This window comes from Vicugna pacos, chromosome 30 (assembly GCF_048564905.1).
Source record: "Vicugna pacos chromosome 30, VicPac4, whole genome shotgun sequence".
Classification (NCBI taxonomy): Eukaryota; Metazoa; Chordata; class Mammalia; order Artiodactyla; family Camelidae; genus Vicugna; species Vicugna pacos.
Genome location: NC_133016.1, coordinates 33,294,132 through 33,303,173, shown reverse-complemented (window position 1 = coordinate 33,303,173; position 9,042 = coordinate 33,294,132). Strand labels below are relative to the sequence as shown.

The 9,042-nt window shown below is 32.6% G+C and overlaps 1 pseudogene; it reads right to left on the bottom strand.

Annotated features, from left to right (window-relative positions):
- Positions 1–5,491: 5,491 nt before the first annotated feature.
- Positions 5,492–7,361, bottom strand: LOC140690386 (heat shock transcription factor, Y-linked-like; annotated as a pseudogene).
- Between the last annotated feature and the right edge of the window lie 1,681 nt (positions 7,362–9,042).

Here is a 9,042-nt window from a genome sequence, read left to right as displayed (position 1 = left end):
GATTAAAAGCTGAAAGCATCTCCTGTAAGAGAAGGAAGAAGAAAAATAATGCTCACTCTTACCACTGTTATTCAATATAGTATTGGAAATTCTAGCCATAGCTATCCATAATACAAGTAAATAAAATATAGCTATTTCAAAAAAAGGAGTAACATTATCTGTTTGCAGATGAAATACGTTAAACAGAAATCATAAAGAAGACGCCATAAGACTACTAGGGCTTATGAATGCGTCTGGTAAAATTTCAGAATGTAAAATTAACATACAGAAATCTTGCATTTCTACACACTAACAACAAACTAACAGATAGAGGAAGTGAGGTAACTGTCTCACTTACAGTTGCATTAAAAAAAATCAAGAAATGTATCCATCCAAGGAGTTAAATATCCTGTAATAAGAAAACTATAAATATTTGTAACAGAAATTGAAGATAATGCAAATAGATGAATGGATATACTGTGTTCATATATTAGGAAAAAATATTGTTTAAATGACAGTACTAGCCAAGAAAATACACAAATTAAATTCAGTGCCTATCAAAATACAAAGTGCATTTTCAGACACTTACAAAAAATAATTCTTAAATTTTCATGTAAACACAAAAGAGTTGAAATCACTAAAAAAGAAAAGAAAAGAAAAGAAAACAAACAAACTAAAAACACAAACAAGTTTGACAAAAACAAATAGAAAGTATCACTGTGCCTGATTTTAAACTCTAATACAAAGCTACAATAATGAATATGGTAGTGGCACAGAACAAACAGAATAATGGAACACAACATAATGCCTAAAAATGAAATCAGACAGTTATGCTCCTTTAGCCCATTACAAATAAATTAATATACAGTGGTGGAAAGGTAATCAACAGGCACATGAAAATGGTCAACATCACTAATCATCAGAAAAATGCAAGTCCAAAACACAATTAGATTTTATGTCAGTCCTGTCAGAATGAATATGATCAGAACTATTACAAATATAAATGTTGGTGAGGATGTAAGAAAAAGAACCCTGATGCGCTGATTGAATGAATGTAAATTTGTGCTGCCACTGTGGAAAACAGTATGGAGTTTTATATAAAATTAAAAATGAAATATGATCCAACATTTCTATATCTGGATACTTATTCCAATAAAATAAAAACACTAAGCAGAAAAGATAAATTCAACCATATACTCACTGCGGCATTATTTACAATAGCCAGGATATAGAAGCAAATTAATTGCTCATCAATATATGATGGACAAAGAAAATGTCTGTTTATAGTATATATATCTAACCATCTATTAACTGAAGATTTATCTATATTTGAATATATATATGCATACACACTATATATATATTATGCACACTATATATATATATATGTATGCACACACACACATAAAATTTCAATGGGTTATTACTCAGCTCTAAAAAGTATAAGTTCTTGTCATTTGCAAAAAATGGATAGACCAAGAGGGTAATATGCTAAGTGAAATTAGTCACACAGATAATGACAAATGCTAAATTATTTTTCTCATATTCTGATTTTAAAACAAATTAACATAACAAAACAGAGAAGGAGTAATAGATATAGAAAGATACAGGTTGTTTACAAGAAGGAGGGAAATGTAGTGAAGAAAAAGAAATAGTTCAGAAAAATTAAGAGAGAATATTTTCCAGTTGCAATTTAAATGAGTCAGGAACAAGAAATGTACTGTATGGGGAATAGTCAATAACTATGAAATATCTTTAAATAGCAACATATCATAAATAAATTTATTCTTGTTATCAGTTTGAAATGTATTAAAATTTGCAAACATTATGTAATGTAAGAGAAACTAACACAGTGTTATACATTAAAGTACACTTCAAAAACAAACAAATATACTTATAGAAAAAAACAGATTTGTAGTTAACAGAGGCAGGGGTTGGGAAAGAAGAATTAGATTAATACACTCGAAAGATACAAACTTCCAGCCGTTAAAAAACGTGTTCTAGGGATGCTACATTTTAACATGATAAATACAATTAATACTGCTTTTTGTTATATATGAATGTTGTTAAGAGGGTAGACGCTAAGATTTCTCAACACAACTAAAAACAAATTGTATTTCTTTAATATTATATCTAAATGAGATAATGAATTCTCTGTAAAATTGCTATATTTACTTCATGATACATGTGACTCAAATATCTACCCTTTGCACCTAAACTTACACAATGTCTTATGTCAATTATCTCTCAATAAAAGCAGAAGGAAAAATGGAAAGACAATGATCATTGTTTCCCATGTCATTTCTCATTACTGTTTTTGAAGCAAGTAATCGTGAGTCATGATAGAGTTATCCTAGATAAAGATGCAAATATATAAGTGATTCTAATAAATTATACATAAAGATACTAATATAACTAGTGTTCTACCATGCCTTAAACTTTCTTCATGATAACAGACCACTGATTTTGTAGGCATCAAAATTTCACTCTGTGAATTCATCTGAGATTAGGGAATGGATAAAAAATGTAACCATGGCTGCTTTTCTTTGAGTGTTAATATTCACTGTCTCAGACCAAAAGTCTCATCTCCCCAACAGCATCAGTAAGTAAGGAACATGCTAGGCTGCAAAAAATCTCAGCATGGTAAAACCTCAGAACTCCTACAGTTCTTAACTGTTTTGCAATTGGAATGCAATAATGACAAAGACTTGATTTTGGAAAACAATATGGTGTTTTCCCATGGTTGCATTAAGGGATGTGAGGATAATCCCTGAGATCCACAGGAATTATCCTCGCTCAAGTGCTGGCAAAGAACTATAAAGTTTCTGCATTATTAGGACTGAGGACTGCTTTCAAAATAATGACTATGCTCACTGTATTCCAGGTAGTCCAACGAAATAAAGGTTATTGCTATTTGTAGTTGAACGGGAATACATCAGCAGTTCAGTCTCTATAAATTAGTCAATGGGTGTTCAAAGCCAAAATATGATGTGTCAACAATGAGAATTAAAAGAGAAAAAAACTTGGACATAAGCTTAAATTAAAAAGGAGACACAATCCTGTGCGGGGCTCTGGGGATTGGAGACTGTATATGCCTCAGTCCAATTCAAGGGTTCAGTGGCTTGGCCCTAGCATCAGCTCGGGATTCAATGAAAAGATAACAATTAGCATACTGGGAGAAATATAATATTCCTCTCCCTGATCGGAAGAAAATCTGGTGGCTCAATGAAACTCTTAATTCACAGAGATTCTGCCAGATGCAGAATAATAATTCACTGATGACTCAACTAAGACAAACTTCGTTACTGCTTAAAAATGCATCTTCACACACACACACGCAGTGGAAGACAGATTTGTTGTATTTAGTGGGAAGAATTCAGTGGACAAAGCTCAGAGAATAGTTTTCAAAGCACCAGGCAACTTTTGTTCATTTGCCAATATTCTAATTTTCCCAGGTAGAAAACTAGAGATGGAGAAACAAACGATATAATTCTTTAGGATTTCTAATTTTGAAATTAAAGTGTAGCTTTTGACTTATCACTATAGGGTCTTGTTATGATGATTATGGTAAGACCCACTGTCTGATAAGGGAGCTGGAAACTAGCTGCTGAACCAGCCCTTCTGAACCCCAGACTGATAATGTAAGCTACAACATAGCCACCATCAGATTTGAGCTGACAAACTTGAAAGGTTGATGTTTCTGTTATAGGAACAATCACTTCTGTCCAGGCATAGATCTTCTGTTGCAAGTGGGCTCTTTCCTTCTCTTGGTAAAAGTCATATTGGTGGGAAGTTGCTAGAGCTTACCCTGGCCCGTTTGCCCATTCTCCAGATTATCAAAGGCTTTCTTCACAAATGGTGACACATTTTCTGGACTCAATTTTGCCTTTCCAGTCTTATTAGATGACATTGGCTGCATCATTGTGAGCAGAAGCCTTAGGCTCCCTGAACTTGCCTACAATTTTTCCAGAATTTCAGCTCATTTCACATTCTGAAATTGCTTCACCATTTATTTTAAATTAATGGGAAAGAGTCAAAGTCTTCCATTAATATTATATATTTCCTAATATCTGCAGAAATTTGGTATTCTTGCAGTTAGACAAATATTTAATTCTACCACCCTCATCTCTTTTTTGTCCACACAGTTCAGATTGCAATTCAGTTACTGAATACGACCACCCCAACCAAGGGGCTAGTACCTCGCAGATACTTCCTGTGTGAAGGTTAGCAAGGGCACAAGTTATGTGGGGTGAATAAACCTACACTAAATGTTTGCAATGGCATTGTCAATTGTGGATAAAGCTCTGATTCTAAGAAGTCAATTAATTAGAAATAAGTATAGTTATTGGTATGGGGAAGAGAATCAGCTATTTTGGGGTGGGTGGGTGATGAAGAGACAGGAAAAAATCCAGCAAATGAGAATGGAATGCTTTAGGTCTCTGGAGGCATGAATTAAGAAGAAAATAATACTTTGTCTCCTGTACCTATCTCCAATTACAGTCTTGAGTGACTAGCCTTGGGCTACGAAAAGAGCTAGTTTGTGGTGAAGAATAAAGACCATAATGAAACTGTAAACCATGAAAGTTTTGTTGTTTCAGGAAAGTAGATTTTGCTTAAAGTTAACATGTATTTTTCATTCACTAAATACTAAAATGCATCCTGTGGCATGAGCTGTGCTTACTGTGCTGGTATCCAAGTTAGACAAGGAAAGGAGGATAGACAGAAAATATCTAGAGGAGGTGATTTCTGTACTGAGACTGGGGAAATCTAAATAGGTAAAAGGAGGACATTCTAAGTCTAAGGATAAGCTGGAGCAATAGTTGTGAGTTTGGATTTAATATGGTTGATAAGCATTTGCCTGGATGTATCTCCAGAAACAGTGAAACATAAAGATATGCCAAATTAGTCAGATGCCAGATCGATAATGAAATGACTAAACCAAGATGAGTTTGTGGGCTTAGATTTGGAAAAGTATTAAGTGCAACCCTGAAGATGTAAGCTTGTGTTTGGCTGGAACATAAAAGTAACTTAAAATATTCACTCTAAAAATATAGTGCAGACTCTTGAGTGGAGAAAAATAAAGCAACATTTGGAATGCTTAGAAAACAGCACAAGGAAGACCATAGATAAAGTTCCTTGTTAAATTTTACCACATGCTGAATGTACCATCTGAGACTATATCATGTGACTTTTATTATACCAGAGATGACATAATAAAGACCATGATCCCTGGGCCGGTTCCTGCATTTTCATCCTGTTCCAACATAACCTAACTTAACACATTTAATACTTTTCAGGATGAACCAGAAACCACTAAGTAATTTTCCCTCTCTCCATGTTTTAGTCTTTTTCCAAATTCTTCCATTTTCTCTTCTTCCTCACAGAAATTATTTAAATTTACACTCATGTTGTTCCATCAAATGATCATATCAAACAAATATCTCTTTTTTTCTTTAAATGGTAACTTAGTATCACTTTTAACTCTTATCTCTATTTAAATAAATAAGGATAATAAAGTACAATTCTATGTTTATTGTTCAAATAAGAAAATTGCAGATATTTGTCAAAATTTGCAAACATCAATTTTAATCTTTGTTATCATGCATAACCTGGTAGTCCTCTGGTAGTTCAGTTGTAATTAGGATGACGTTCATAAACTGAAGATGTCTGATGAGTTGGCCTTGAAATAGAAGTAGCTGATGTATCAGCTATCACTGGCACTGGAAACCGTGGGTTACTCACAGGTTGAAGTTTACAAAAACGACCTTCATTGGCAGATATGTTGTGATATCTATTTGGAAAATAAGAAGGCTCCACCATCAGTCCAAAATAATTGCTCTGTAAGGGGGACAAAATGCTGTATTGAGAAGTAGAAGTTGTAGTTGTAATGAAGTTCACAACACGGCCATTTGCTTCAGTTTAGCTGCTTTGAGAGTGCCCGTGGACAGTGGTCAACTGATTTAAAATAGCTAGTTGTTCCACTGCAATATTTTCTGGTGGTCTAACTGACGTTGATGATGGAGGAGAAAAATCACCTCTGAGCGGGGTAGTTTTATCACAAATTATGTGGCCAATAGAGGGCTTTCTTATTAGAGGCATGTTTAAATCTGCAGAAGGTAAAAATGCACTTTCTCCACTAGTGTCAGCCACAAAATCAGAATTATTTTTATCAACATTACTTCCTCCTTTAAAGTGCTTCTTGTTGAAATCTCGAGCCAATAAAGACACCAGAGAGGCATTTTTAATCCCAACTCTTCTTTTTATTCTCACTAAAAGCTGAGGACAGCCTCGTTTAAAATTTGGATTATGGTAGAACTGCAGCTACAACCAAAGGAGAAAGGTTTTAGTAATAATTTAAACCAAAATACATAACTACAATAAGCCTTAACTTTAAAACCTCAGATTTCATGTTTAGTATGCAAAGATAATATCATCAAAATATGAACATTGCTGATGATATTTTGAAGTTCCTTATTTGGAAAATACACATGTAAATAGTATAGTCATCAAATTAAAGAATTTAGTGTTTGCAGTAACGGTGAATGCCACTTTTGAAAAGCAGCTTTCATACCTTCACTTAGATTTCTGATAAGATTCATAGCTGCTAGCAAACTTTCTCATAGTCTTGAAGAGTTAAGTCACTGTCCTCATTTTTAGAAAAAATAAAGAATTTTAGCATTTGTAGTTTTATACTATTTTCAAAATCTAGCTTTACATTTATATTACCATAGATTGATTTACAAAATAAAATTTTATACATAAGTTACCAAGTCATAACTAAAATTTGTGTATACCTTGCTTAAAACAGAGGCTTCTTTTTCTTCTGCCAGAAAGTCAACTAGACAAGCAGATCTTTGACATTTCTGCCGCACTTTACTAAACCTATAAAGGTTAAGCTGTCTAACTAAACTTTTCATACTTCCAGTTTCAAATATTCTGAAAGGGGCCTTTCTTTCCAAAACTTCCTTCTTAAAGACATCTTCATCAATAACTATGGAAGTTCCATTATCATCCCACCAGATGGATTTAAATTGGTCACTCCCAGCCATTTTCCAGAGTTTTCTTGGAAATGTCAGAGAACGAAAATCATTATCTTCATCTGGTTCCAAGACACAATGTGTATAACATGGTCTTTTTTATCAAGGATTTTTCAGACAAAGTCTGAAAAGCATTTTCTTCAATCATACACCTCAAGTCCAAGTCCCCAGAGAATGTTTGATCACACGATAGAGATCTACCGGGGTTTCCTGAATCAGTTGGTCCATCTTTAGGAGGCACATCTTGAATTTCTGAAGAAATATGTGTCATCTCAAATAACATTTCCTACAGCTACTTTTCTAATCTGCATGATTTTGAGCAGTGCAGCTTCAAATGCTGCTTAAGCAGGCCTGCACAGTTAAACTGATAGGCCATCAACATGGTTCTCAACCTGAGTGGCTGTGACATCACAAAAAGACTGGTCTCTTAGCAACCCAAGTGTAACAATCAGCCAGTGTTTCCTTCTCATTAATCCAGTTAAAATGAAATATATAGGATATTTATTTTTATACTGTGATGTGCAAATATTTTCCCGAGAATATCTTTTTAAACAATTTAACTTTGGGGTGTATGAGATAAAACAATCTCATTCCTTTTGTACCCAAATTTATACAACATTGGTGAACAGAGTATAAATATGCACAAAGTAAATAAAATAATTTTAAAATATTGGAATTTAAAGTGAAATTTGTGTAAAATTTTTACAGAATGGTTATAACAATTTCATTATCATTTGTAATTAAAGTGAATCAAAATTTGATTTGTAAACGGAAGTAGTTATTTCTCTGTGTACTTTACAATAAGTAGCTCTATATTCAAAACATCAGCAGAATAAATATCAGTTTATTTGTTATGTTTATAAATAAATGTTAAATATTTATGAATTAAAATTAAATTAAAATAATCAATCAAATTTAAGAAATTCCAAAGGGAGGAATTTTGTTTAAATTTTATTTCAGTGCTATAAGTAAAACAAATATAATTTAATATTCTACTTTACAATTACACAAGAGAAAAATCTGATTGTACACTTACAAATGTTTATTTTTGCCATTCTTTCACTCAGAGGTTTTTAAGTCCCTAGAAGGAATAATTTTTCTTGTCATTTTTAATCCATACTCTTGTGGCTTCTGTTAAGTGTTCCAAAATGATGTTGATAAATAAAGTTATGCATAAGGTCCTGGGTTCTATAAGCAGTGACCCCATTAAGGGGCAAACAAACAAACAATCAAAAAACAAAAAAGTAACATTATATGTGGGTTAGTGTGGAAAAGACAAGGTAATGCATTTTAGGAAGCCATATGTTTTCCAGTCCTGAAACAGTTGGCATTGTTAGTATAATATGGCATTTTAAGGCAAGTGTTTGTTCACTAATTGCAAATAATAGCTATGCTCTGTATCAGTAAACTGTAGTAAGTCCAGTTCTACCAAAACTTATATTATTTATTTAGAAATAAATTCCATTAAACATAAGCCAAATTCAAATTATTGATAAAATTTTAAAATAAATAAATGTACACTCAAGCTACAATGTAAATTTTTCCTTCAGTATGTGTATATTCCATTCTAAATAAATATTATCAACCTGAATTCATTGCATATTATAAGAATTATAAACTATAGTTAAGTATGATTTAGCCCTGATTCATAAATATTATTTAACATACACAAATCAATAAATGTGATACCATCCCTTAAAAAACAGAGAATTCAAAGGTAACAATCTCAAAAAAATGTAGGAAAATTATTGACAGAACTGATCTTAACTTTTGTATACAAAAAATTCTTAACAAATTCTCTCTAGATAGAATATAACTAAAGATAAAAATAGCCATATATGAAAAACCCATGACTTTCATCAAGTTCAATATTAACATACAGGAAAGTTTTCCTCTGGTACAGTAATACGAAAAAGTAGCTCATCCTCACAAGTCCTAAATTACACTACAAGAAGTCCTAGCCAGAAAAACTAGTCAAGAAACATTAAAAAAGACATCCAACTTGTAAACAAGCAGTACTATTTTT